This window comes from Hypanus sabinus, chromosome 13 (assembly GCF_030144855.1).
Source record: "Hypanus sabinus isolate sHypSab1 chromosome 13, sHypSab1.hap1, whole genome shotgun sequence".
Lineage (NCBI taxonomy): Eukaryota > Metazoa > Chordata > Chondrichthyes > Myliobatiformes > Dasyatidae > Hypanus > Hypanus sabinus.
In genome coordinates, this window is record NC_082718.1 from 52,846,929 (window position 1) to 52,859,249 (window position 12,321).

Genomic DNA, 12,321 nt, shown 5'->3' on the forward strand with positions numbered 1-12,321 from the left:
AGCAGGAGACAAACAATGCTTCAACCCGAACAGGTCCCCACAACTACATCTTTGAGTTGAAGGTAGTGAGGGGAGTTAAAGATGAAGTTGGCCAAAAAGAGAAATAGTTCAACCAAATGAATGAGGTGGAGGAAACAAGTTTAGCATTTGTATTCAGGAAGAGTGTGAGAGCAAGACTAGTGGAGCACAAATGTCCAAAAGAATGGTAAGGCTGGTAGTGATCGAGAGGGGATGGATGATTTCAAGCTTGGACAAGAATTTTGAAATCAAAGCACTGTTTAATGTAAGCCAATGTATGTTCAAAATAGCAAAGCTGAACAGAGTTTGGTACAAGTTAGGTTGAGGCAGTATTGTTTTGGATGATCTCAGCTTCACAGGGGTTTAAATGAAGGAAGTTGGGGTGGGTGGGTGGGGTGGTGGGAATGTCAATGTATTGAAATTGTCAAGGTCTCAAGGAATGGATGGTATCATTGGATGAGTTGATTTAGGCTGGTGTCACATGGGATAGAAATAAATTAATCAGCCACCCACACTCTCAGCATCATGCTCAACACCAAGATGACTTTCTTAGCGTGAATCATCTCCATCCTTAGATTCACCTTTGAAACATTAAACATTTTCATCCTAAGTTCACCTGCTGCTGAAATTCAGCCTCAGAATTTGTCACCTCCAGAGCCAGCAATTAAAAGATGCTCTCCAGATTCAACCACCCTCAAGTTGTACAAATTTAAATTTGTTCACATTCCATTGATCATGTTCCAGTGACACTTAATCCTGCTCTAGCTGACCTACAAATATTTCCCCCAGCATTAGCAACCTAAAATAATTGTCTATTCATCCCTTCCAAGTCTCACTCATCCTTAATACTAAAAGCTTCCTGGAAGGATTTCTGTCTTCCTTTGTCCCATTATTGATAGTTGTGCATTCTATGCTGAGACCCCATTGCCTCTAATTACACAATTTCTATCAAAATCCACCTCCGATATAGCTTTTGGTTAAATTCTCTAATATTTGCTCAGTATCTCCATTCTTATTTTTAAAATTCAAATTTATTGTGATAGTACTTTTATTTTCTTCTCATTCCATAAGACCTTAAGATATAGGAGCAGAATTAGGTCATTTATCCCATTGAGTCTTTTCCACCATTCCATCATGGCTGATCTATTTTCCTCTCAGCTCCAATCTTCTGCCTTCTCCCCCTTAATCTTTCATGCCCTGACTAATCAAAAATCTATCAACCCCTGCCTTAAATACACCCAATGACTTGGCCTCCACAGCTACAAATTTTTGATTCACCACTCCCTGGCTATCTCTTCTCTAATTGGATGTCGCTTTATTCTGAGGCTGTGTCTTCTGCTCCTTGACTCCACCACCATAGGAAACATCCTCTCCACATCTATTCTTTTGAGGCCTTTCAATATTTGATGTATTTCAACTAGACCCTTCCACCCATTCCTCTGAATTCCATGAGTACAGAGGCAAAACCATCAAATGCTCCTCATATGATATGCCTTTCAATCCTGGAATCATTTTCGCGAACTTCCTTTGAACCCTCTTATATCAGCACATACTTTCTTAGATAAAGCACCTAAAACTGCTCACAATACTCCAAGAGAGGCCTCTCCAGTGCCTTATAAAGTAGAATAGCTGATCCCCTAATGGGCTCAAGCACAAGCTGCTCTAAAAAGCTATCTTGTAGGCATTCTACAAATTCACCCTCTTGGGATCCAGCACCAATCTGATTTTCTCAATCTACCTGCATATTGAAATCCCCCATGACTCTCGCAACATTGCCCTTTTGACATTCATTTTCTATCTCCTGTTGTAACCTGTAGGCCACATCTTTGCTACTGTTCGAAGGTCAGTGTATAACCCCCATCAAGGTCTTTTTACTCATGCAGTTTCTTCGCTCTACTCACAACGATTCTACACTTTCTGATCCTATGTCACCTCTTTCTAAGGATTTGATTTCATTTTTTATGAATAGAGCCATGCCACTACCTCTGCTTACCTGCCTGTCCTTTCGATACAATGTGCATCCTTGGGTGTTAAGTTCCCAACTATAATCATTCAGCCATGACTCAGTGTTGCCCACATCATACATGGCAATCTGTAACTATGCTACAAATTCACCTATTTTATTCAGTATTTGTGCATCTGACTCTTTAATACCTTCAGTCCTGTATTCATCACCCTTTTCAATTTTTCCCCTTTACACTGCAGCTGATCCAATTGACTGCAGTTTTGCCCTATTATCAACCTCTTCTTCCCCACAGTCTCACTACGTACTGCATCTACTTGTATACCACCTGCCTCATCCTCAGACCTATCACACTAATTTCCATTCCAGCCAGATTGGTTTAAACACTCCCCAACTGCTTTAACAAACCTGCTCACAAGGATGTTGGTCTCCCTAAGTTCACATGTAAACCAACCCTTTGTTCAGATCATATCTTGTATAATATGTAGATAAGCCTACAAGAGGACAGGCTGTACTTGATTTGGTTTTAGGAAATGAACCTAGTCAGGTGTCAGATCTCTCAGTGAGAGAGCATTTTGGAGATATTGATCATAATTCAATCTCCTTTACAATAGCATTGGAGAGAGATAGGAACAGACAAGTTAGAAAAGCATTTAATTGGAGTAAGGGGAATTATGAGGCTATCAGGCAGGAAATTGGAAGCTTAAGTTGGAAACAGATGTTCTCAGGGAAATGTATGGAAGAAATGTGGCAAATATTCAGGAGATATTTGTGTGGAGTTCTGCATAGGTCTTTCCAAAGAAACAAGGAAGTTATGGTAGGGTACAGGAACCATGGTGTACAAAGGCTGTAATAAATATAGTCAAGAAGAAAAGCTTACAAAAGGTTCAGAGAGCTAGGTAATGTTAGAGATCTAGAAGATTATAAGGCCAATAGGAAGGAGCTTAAGAAGGAAATTAGGAGAGCCAGAAGGAGCCACGAGAAAGCCTTGGCGGGCAGGATTACGGCATTCTACAAGTACATGAAGAGCAAGAAGATAAGACATGAAAGAATAAGACCTATCAAGTGTGACAGTGGGAAAATGCATATGGAACCGGAGGAAATAGCAGAGGTAATGAATACCTGTACTTTACTTCAGTATTCACTATGGAAAAGGATCTTGGTAATTGTAGTGATGACATGCAGCAGACCGAAAAGCTTGAGCATGTAGATATTAAGAAAGAGGATGTGCTGGAGCTTTTGGAAAGCATCAAGTTGGATAAGTCACCGGGACTGGATGAGATGTACCCCACGCTACTGTGGGAGGCGAGGGAGGAGATTACTGAGCCTCTGATGATAATCTTTGCATTATCAATGGGGAGGGAAGAGGTTCCGGAGGATTGAAGGGTTGTGGATGTTGTTTCTTTATTCAAGAAAGGGAGTAGAGATAGCCCAGGAAATTATAGACCAATGAGTCTTACTTCAGTGGTTGGTAAGCTGATGGAGAAGATCCTGAGAGGCAGGATTTATGAACATTTGGAGAGGTATAATATGATTAAGAATAGTCAGCAAGGCTTTGTCAAGGGCAGGTCATGCCTTAAGAGACTGAATTTTTTGAGGGCTATAGGTAAGCCTAGTAATATCTAAAGTAGGGACATGTTTGGCACTACTTTGTGGGCCAAAGGGCCTGTATTGTGCTGTAGGTTTTCTATGTTTCCATGTTTTTATCTTCCACAGAACACATCTCAATGAACTAGAAATCTGAACCCCTGCTCTCTGCACCAGTTCTTCAGCCACACATTTATCTGCCTAATGTTCCTATTCTTACCCTCTATGGTGCATGGCACAGGCAGCAATCCAGGGATTACTACCCTGGAGATCACGCTTTTCAGCTTTCTACATAGCACCCTAAAATCTCTCTTGAGGACCTCCTCACCATTTCTACCTATGTCATTGGCACCAATATGTACCAAGATTCCCATTAAACCTTTTAGATTCTAACACTCATCTACACATTAGGGGGGCATTTGCAGTGGCCACTTAACTTCACAACCCACATTTTTTTGGATGTGAGAGGACCCCATATGATCAACCTGAGAATATCCAAATTCCACACCGAGGTCAAGACTCAGGTTGATTTATTCAAATTAGTGTGATGTACAGTATCATGCCACTTAAAATAATTCAAGAGAGAATTAAATGAGAGAGCAATAAATGGATTATGTATTGAAGTGTCAAACAATTCGATATACCTTTTCAGCAGCAACTGCTATTTGTTCCTCCAAGAATTCCTGATTTGGCTGCTGATTGCCAGAAAGAATTGCACAGTTCAGGGCAAAGGCTGTCACAATCTAATTTCTCAAGGGGTCTGTAACAATGCATTAAGTTTTTGTTTGCATGTCAGTCCAGGCACAGATCCAAATATCTGCTGAACAATCCCTACAATGTCGTGGGAAGTTCAGTTCCCTCAGAACATGTTTATGCATACTCAAGTCATACTGGATCCTTCGGCAGCTTTACACTTATAAAATGGGTCACATAATAAAATCTCTTGGATTTATTCTTTCCTGATGCAATCTCCAATGAGATTGTGCAGTCTAAATCCAATTCCTGTTCAGTCAATAGTACTCAGAATGGGAATGAATTGCCATGATCTCCACTGGATATGGAGAAATGAATATAGTTGTGAGGACATCCAATCAGTATTAGACTGAGAATCGATGAGGTTGCAGAGCTGAAAAAAAATTTGGGATTTTGCCTTACATAAAATTAGGTATGTAATTCTAAGTAAGTATTTTTCAATTTTCAATGAAATGTAAAATCCTAGATAATAAGAGAAATATTTTCTCTGCAGATATTTTGCAATTGAGTCAAACAAGACTTATTATTATATACCACCAACAAGAGAAAATCTGCCGATACTGGAAATCTGAGCAACACACACAAAATGCTGGAGGAACTCAGCAGGCCAGGCAGCATCTCTGGAGAAGAGTGCAGTCAATGTTTCAGGCCAAAACCCTTTGGCAAGATTTTCATCATATATTTTAACTTTTTTTTTGCTATTTGCTATATTGTTTGATTATGCTCAGTACATTTCTCCAAGTGTTAACTCTGATCTCCCCTTCTCTTCCCCTATCCCTAACAATGCTGTTTTGTATGGGTGAATTTCTTACACTGCTATTAATGTAATGGGAGCTGCTGGCTGAAGCAATATTGCAATTCCCTGCACACCATAGTCCATATGCACCTTTCTATTCAAGTTATTGTACCATTAACTTCTTTGATTCAAGAGTATCGGATCATGTAACTGTTTTGTCATGTTTACTTTCACAGCCCCCTGAACCTGATCACTATTTTATTGAACAGAGAAAATGCTGAAAATGCTTAGCAAGTCAAGCAGCATCAGTGGAAAGAGAAATGATTAATGATTTTGGTCCTAGACCCATTAGCAGAACAGTTGTATTTTTGATTCGTTGAGTCCATAGCTATTTCTTCCATTAAATGTGTCAATTACCAATACATTGCTCTGAGCTTGCACTCCCTCCATGGTTATGGATCGAGAGTTGAAAGTGACTTACCTGTAAGAACCCTCAGCTTTTCTTGCTCACCTGGCATGATATTACTCAGGGATTTTTTTCCTGACAGGGTTGCCTTTAACCAGTTAAATGTTTCAACAGAGAGTAAAATGTAAGGAAAGGTAACTCACTTTAGAGGAGCCCTACAGCATTCATTATTTAAAAAAAGAACTACATTTTCATAATGCTTTTCATCAGCTCAGGACATACCAAAGTGCTTTACAGCCAAAGACTAATATTTGAAGTGTAAGAAATGTGACAACCAATTTGCCTGCATCATGATCATCAAGCTTATTCAGGACAGGGAGGCAGTCAGCACTTGCTAAAGGGTATACTTCAAAAGATCTCCTCCGGCAACGCTGTGTGCTTGATGCAGAGACCTTGACTCCATCTCATAACATGTTATCTACCTCAACCTCTCAACTCTATCCCGGCCTGAGAAGAGGTTCAAAAGGCTGACTGACAGTTCATAATCAACATAGTCTCTGCTGCAGTTGCTCTCCTACTGAAATGCTAAAGCATGGTAGGGAACTAATTCCTGACCTTGTCCCCTCATCTGGGAACAGGTGAGCAAGGCTCTTGATTCACAGGTAAGCCATTTCCTGCCAGCCGGAGCAGCTCCCCCACAGTTCATAGTGGGAACAGCAATTCATTTGTGTAAACAAACTGGTGTGCGCTATATGTCCTTCTCTACTTTGAAGAGCCAAATGCAGTTTGAAGGACTGCTTTGCAAGATACCTTCATTTATGTCTGTCATTTTAATTCTGCATTCCATTCCTATCCCAACTCATCTGTCTTTGGCCTCCTAAACTAAAGAGGAACAACACCTTATTTTCTGTCTAGGCACATTTCAGCCCTTGGGATTCAATACCAAATTTCACAATTTCAGAAAGCTCGTTTTTTCTGTTACATTAGAACGGGATAGTTTTGCCGTTATCCATGTGCAATTTTACCTCACTCTTTGTTTCTCTAAAGACACTACTTGATCTGCCTGGCATTTCCAACATTCTCCATTTCAATTCAGTATTTAAAAGTAGACTTGCATTTCACAGCTTTAACATGCACCTCTGTTTGTGTTCTCTCTCTTTAATTTCCCTCATTAATCTATTTACCAGATAGCTCTATGAACATTGGGAAAAATTGGAAGACTCTTATTTAATTCTATGAGAAATAATCTGTTCATTCTTTTTGTCCCTCTACTATCTTTCATTAAATATAAAACTAACTTGTTTTCTTATTTTCTGAAGGATTTTTGTCCTGACACATTAACTTAACTTTGCTTTCCATAGATGGTCCTCAATCTGCAGAGTTTCCAGCATTTTGTTTTTATCTCAGATTTCCAGCATCTGCAGTTCTTTATTCTTATGTTATTAATGATAACAGAGACCAGCAGAATGGAGCTGTATTTACAAATGTAGGTTTGTACCTGAAATTGATGTCGGACCAGGAAAAATTGCATTAAAGGTAAAACTGAAGGTTCTTCTTTTCTGAATGCAAGTCACATGTGCAACAAGAAAGGTGAACTAATAGCACAAGTAGAAATAAATGGCCGTCTCAGAGAGTGATCACAGTTGGGAATTAAATATTCTGGAATACATAATATTGAAGCAACAGAAAAATGGCAAAGGGAATTGATTTAAAAGAATAAGGTAAAGGATTTTAGCTCTGAAAGTCAAATAGTAGAATCATTCTGGGTGGAGCTTAGAAACAAAAAGCAGTGAATGTTGAAGGGTGTTACCTGACAGAAATGATAGTTTAGGTCATAGTATTAATCAGGAAATTGAAGGTGCACATAACAAAGTTAATATGACAATGATGGGGTGGGGGGCTTTAATTGACATAAAATCCGGCAAATCATATTAACACTAATAATGTGCAGGATGTATCAAGATACATTTAAGAGATAGTTTCTAGACAAGAAACCAATGAGGAAACAGACCCTTTTTTATTTCTTCTACTGTATAATAAGTAAGGGTTAATTGGTGATCATGCAGAAGGGCCCTTCAAGGAACTGCGATTGTACAGAATTTTGAATACCTGTAAATACAGTATTCAAAATGATCTGCTTCATTCTGATACCAAAGTTTTAAATCTGAATTAAGCATAAGGTATGAGTTTTCTATGGTAGATCTGGAAACTAAATTGGATGATATGAAAGAAATCCAAGAATGGATAACTTCTAAAAAATTAATACTTAGTATTTTAATATATTATATAAAAGGCAAAAATCCAATAATGAAAGCAACTTAGCCTTGGCTATTAGAGAAATTACAGATGGTATTAGATAAAAAGAAAAGATTTCTAATGTGACCCAAGAAAGAAGTATGCCTGAGGACTGGAAAATTTAATAATTCAATAATTGAGAATCAAAGCATTGATAAAGAAAGGGATATTAGAATATGAGAAACTTAAAAACATACAGCAGGAAAGATGTAAAAGGTAAAACATCAGCTGAAGTTCATGTTGATTCTTTATGGACTGAGAGAAAAGAAATTACATTAGAAAGCAAAGAAATGGCACAGAAATTAAATCTGCTTTCATGGAAGAAAGTAGAGGAAATAATGGAGGAGGACGATTCTTGAGTAAGTGAGGAACACAGAGAGAGTAATATGAACATAAAACAAGTATCGGAGAAACAAAAAGGACTGAAAGACACTGAATCCCCTGATCTATTGATCTATACATCAAACATTTGAGGAGAAGGGTATAAAGAAAATGGGTGCACTGATTATTAACCTTCAAAATTCAGTAGATTCTATAACAATTCCCAGAGATGGGAGAGTAACAAATGTAATACCATTATTTACCATTTTGTAACAAAACAAGAAACTGACATCAGTACTATGGAAAATGCTGGAAAGATTAATGAAACATATTAACTGGACAGAATCAACATGCATTTACAAAAGGAAAACCATGTTTAACAAATCTGTTGGAAACATTTTAGGTTTCTACTAGCAAGATAAATGAGAGTAAAGCAGTTGATGTGGTGTATTTGGACTTTCAGAAGATCTTTGATAAGATGCCACACAAGAACTAATTCAGTAAGCTGCCACACATGGGTATTGAGGGTTATTTGATGACGTGTGTAATGTGTGTTGATTCACTAATAGACCAAAAAAAGAGCAGGAATAAATGGGTTATATTTGGGTTTGAAGAATGAGATAGATCATTGGAGTGCCACTGGGGTCAGTGCTGGGGCCACAGTGGTGCGTAGTCCAATGAGTTGGATAAGAAGATCATATATATTATATGCAACATTGACAATGATACAAAATACAGTGATAATGTGGGCAGAAAGGAGGATGGATAATAGCTTAAAGGGAATATAGACAAATTATATTAATGGGCAAGGACACAGGAAATGAAATATAAATGTGGAAAAAATATGAGACCATAAGACATAGGAGCAGAACTTGGCCATCAAGGCAGCTCCACAATTCCATCATGGTGGATTCATTATCCCCCTCAACCCCACTCTTCTGCCTTTTCCCCATAACCCTTGACCCTTACTGATCAAGAAGATATCAACCTCTGCTCTAAATTTGCCCAAAGACTTGGCCTTCACAGCCATCTACATCAATGAATTCCACACATTCACCATCCTTTGGCTAAAGAAATTCCTCCTCAAGGTCATTCACAAAAATACAAAGGCACATGAGAGATTAAGGGAATCCTTAAAATCACTTAATAGTAATGTGCAGGTTCAGCACATGTTAGCCTAATTGCAAGAGGATTTGAATATACTGTAATTGATTTACTTATTTATTCATTATTATTATTTTTTCTTCTGCTATATTATGTATTGCATTGAACTACTGCTGCTAAGTTATCAAATTTTACTTCACGTTGGTGATAATAAACCCGATTCTGATTCTGAGAATTTGAGTATAAAGTTAGAGATGTCTTGCTCCAATCATATGGGTCCTGGTGAGACCACATCTGGAACAATGTCTCCAGGTCTGGCCTCTCCAGCTAAGGAAGAATCTGCTTGCAGTAGACAGAGTTCAGTGGAGATTCATCAGATTGATTCCAGGGATTATGTGTTTATTATTGAAAAGAATTAAACACTTGGACCATACTCTACTCACAAACAAGAGAACAATGAATTCAAGAAGCTCTTCACATCTTGATATTTTCATGTTGACCCGCCTTGATAGCAGCATTCTGCAACCCAAAATTTCTTCATATAGCTGCTGTCCATCAACATCACAGCTGTACAATTTGCCCAAATTTTCTCACTTCTTCTTTAGGTTGTTACTGTTGGTGCCATAACACAGCCCTTTGACAACGAGAACTTGACATCAGTGTCATGCAAACAAGTGAACCTTTCATCCATTTCTCTGTGAAGACAGTCAAATGTTCCCTTCATGACTCTTTCCATTTCCTCCTTAGCTGTTAATCCAGTGTCTCTCGAGTTCTCATCAGCCATTCATTTCTTTTGTCTCTAATGTCTTTCAACTTTAATATTCCATTCTTGACAGAGACAGACTCTTTCAAGTGATTCACTGAGCAACACTTCTCTTTCATCATAAAAATGATCTCGGAGGGCTTTCAAATCCAGGGCAGCATCGTGGAAGTTCATGCTAGGATCCTGCAGCCTCTTTTGAATATGGTCAGTGAGAATGAATACTTTGTTCCAAAATCCTAGCAAAATCAGAAAATCATAACTCAACATGCTGCCTTGTGTCACTTCTTGCTTCACTGGTCTTGTTTTCATTGTCTATCATGTCCTGAAGAACTTGAAGTATCTCCACAAGGTACTGTTGACGGGCTTCACTGCTTTTGTCCTTGCACTCCACCCGGTTTTGGACTCCAACTTAATAATCACAGACACAGCGTTTTTGAGTTGTTCCCAGCGCTGTGCTGAATGAGAGAAAAACACCTAGAGAGCTTCAATGGTTTCAAAAAACGTGACCATCATTGTATCCTGCTTGGCTGTATGTACACCCACCAAATTGAGTGAGTGATTGTCGCAATTCACAAACACTGCCAGATTGTTTTTCTCACTTATTCTTTGATGAACATCACTTCTGTGTCCAGCCATCACAGTAGTGTTGTCATAACACTGTGACCGACAATCTTGTAGCTCCATTTTGTCCTTCTCTAGTTGTTTCAAGATGTCTTCAACCAAGCTCTCAGCATCCTTCTGGCTTATCTGAATAAAACCAAGGGAGGGCCCTCTGACATGGACTGTTTCCTTCTCAAGATCAACTTCCACATACCTCGCTACTTCTGACATCTGCTCACGGTGTGCCTGATCAGGAGTCAAGTTGAACATGAGACCATAGTACTTGGCTTTATGAATGCTTCTCAGTAAACTCTGATGAACAGTGGATGCCATCATGTGGATGAATTCATTCTGGACACCCAGTGAAAGATAAGACGTGGATCCAGGATGACTTTCCAAATGAGTGAGGTGTTCTTTTATAACAGGGTCAAAGATGGCCAGTAGTTTCAGTAAGCCAAGGAAATTTCCCACATTGGAGTCATCGTCTAGCTGAAGTGACTCTCTGTGTCCTCGCAAAGCCAGGTTCTGAGTCGCAAGGAATTTTATGCAGTGAAGGATTCTCGTCAAGATATCACACCACTTCTGCTTTTCCTTCTCAATCTGTGACTGAAATACAGCGTCAATAACTCCTCTTTTTCCAGCTAAATTTCTTTCCATTGTGTGAAGCATTCCCGATGATTCTCGGCATTTTCATGAACACTAATCTTTTCAGGTGCTTTCTACTGGTTTAATCCACTTTCCTGCTCCAATGAAGATTGATGGTCTGACCAGGAATAGAGAAGACAACAGATACAAAATGCAGACTTTTTAGTAGTGGAATAGACCAGCCATGAGTGAGTCACTTCCTCACCATGACCATTTCCCAAATTCCTCTTGAACCAAGTTTTGTTCATTGAGCGATTATTTGTTGGTAGGAAAGGCCCCTCACTGTTCTGGAAATACTTCGAACCCAGCTTTATTATTTCTGTTCTCAACACATCAGTCAGAATTGCTTTTGCGGTATCCTTGTCGAACTTCATAAGTCCAGTGTCATGCTTTTCAATCACTTCTGGTATGACAGTTCAAGGCTCTTTAACACCTTCTAGTTCACTAGGTTCAGTGTCATCAGGTTCAATCTCTTCAGGTAAAATCTCGTCAATAAACTCAACATCACCACCACCACCATCATCTTCCCCTCCTGTCATGTCCATGTTCTCTGTGGCAGCCTCACTCTTAATCTCGTCATACTTGGATTTATCTGACTTGACTTCCTCCTCAGCTTGTGATGCATTTGTATTTGATCCACCCTCAGATTCTAACAAATTTGTAGCAGGTGCAGGCCACTCCATGGAACGTGTCGAACAACTTGTTCCCCAACTTTCGTCTCTACCGTCCCTCAGCTCCACTTTCCTTCTTCTTCGTGAAGAAACATTTCATGGTCTTATTACACAATACTCTGAAATAAGTCCATCCTAGTGCTTCTCACCCATGATAATCAAAGGCAGATCATACATATGAAGAAAATTCTTTTTTCACTATCCAAGGATGGTTTGTCTGACTTTAATAGAAACTGCTCAGTGGCGCCCCCCCCCCCTTCAAGTGGTGCCCAGGGCACATGCCAGACCTTAGATACACCACTGAGTATGACCATACTCTACTGAGTTTCAATGAATGAGAGGTGATCTTATTGAAGCACGCAAAATATTTTACTGAGCTTGACAGAGTAGATGCAGGGTTGATGTTTCCCCCGAGTGGCATTCAAGAACAAGTGGCCACAGTCTCAAAATAAGGGATGG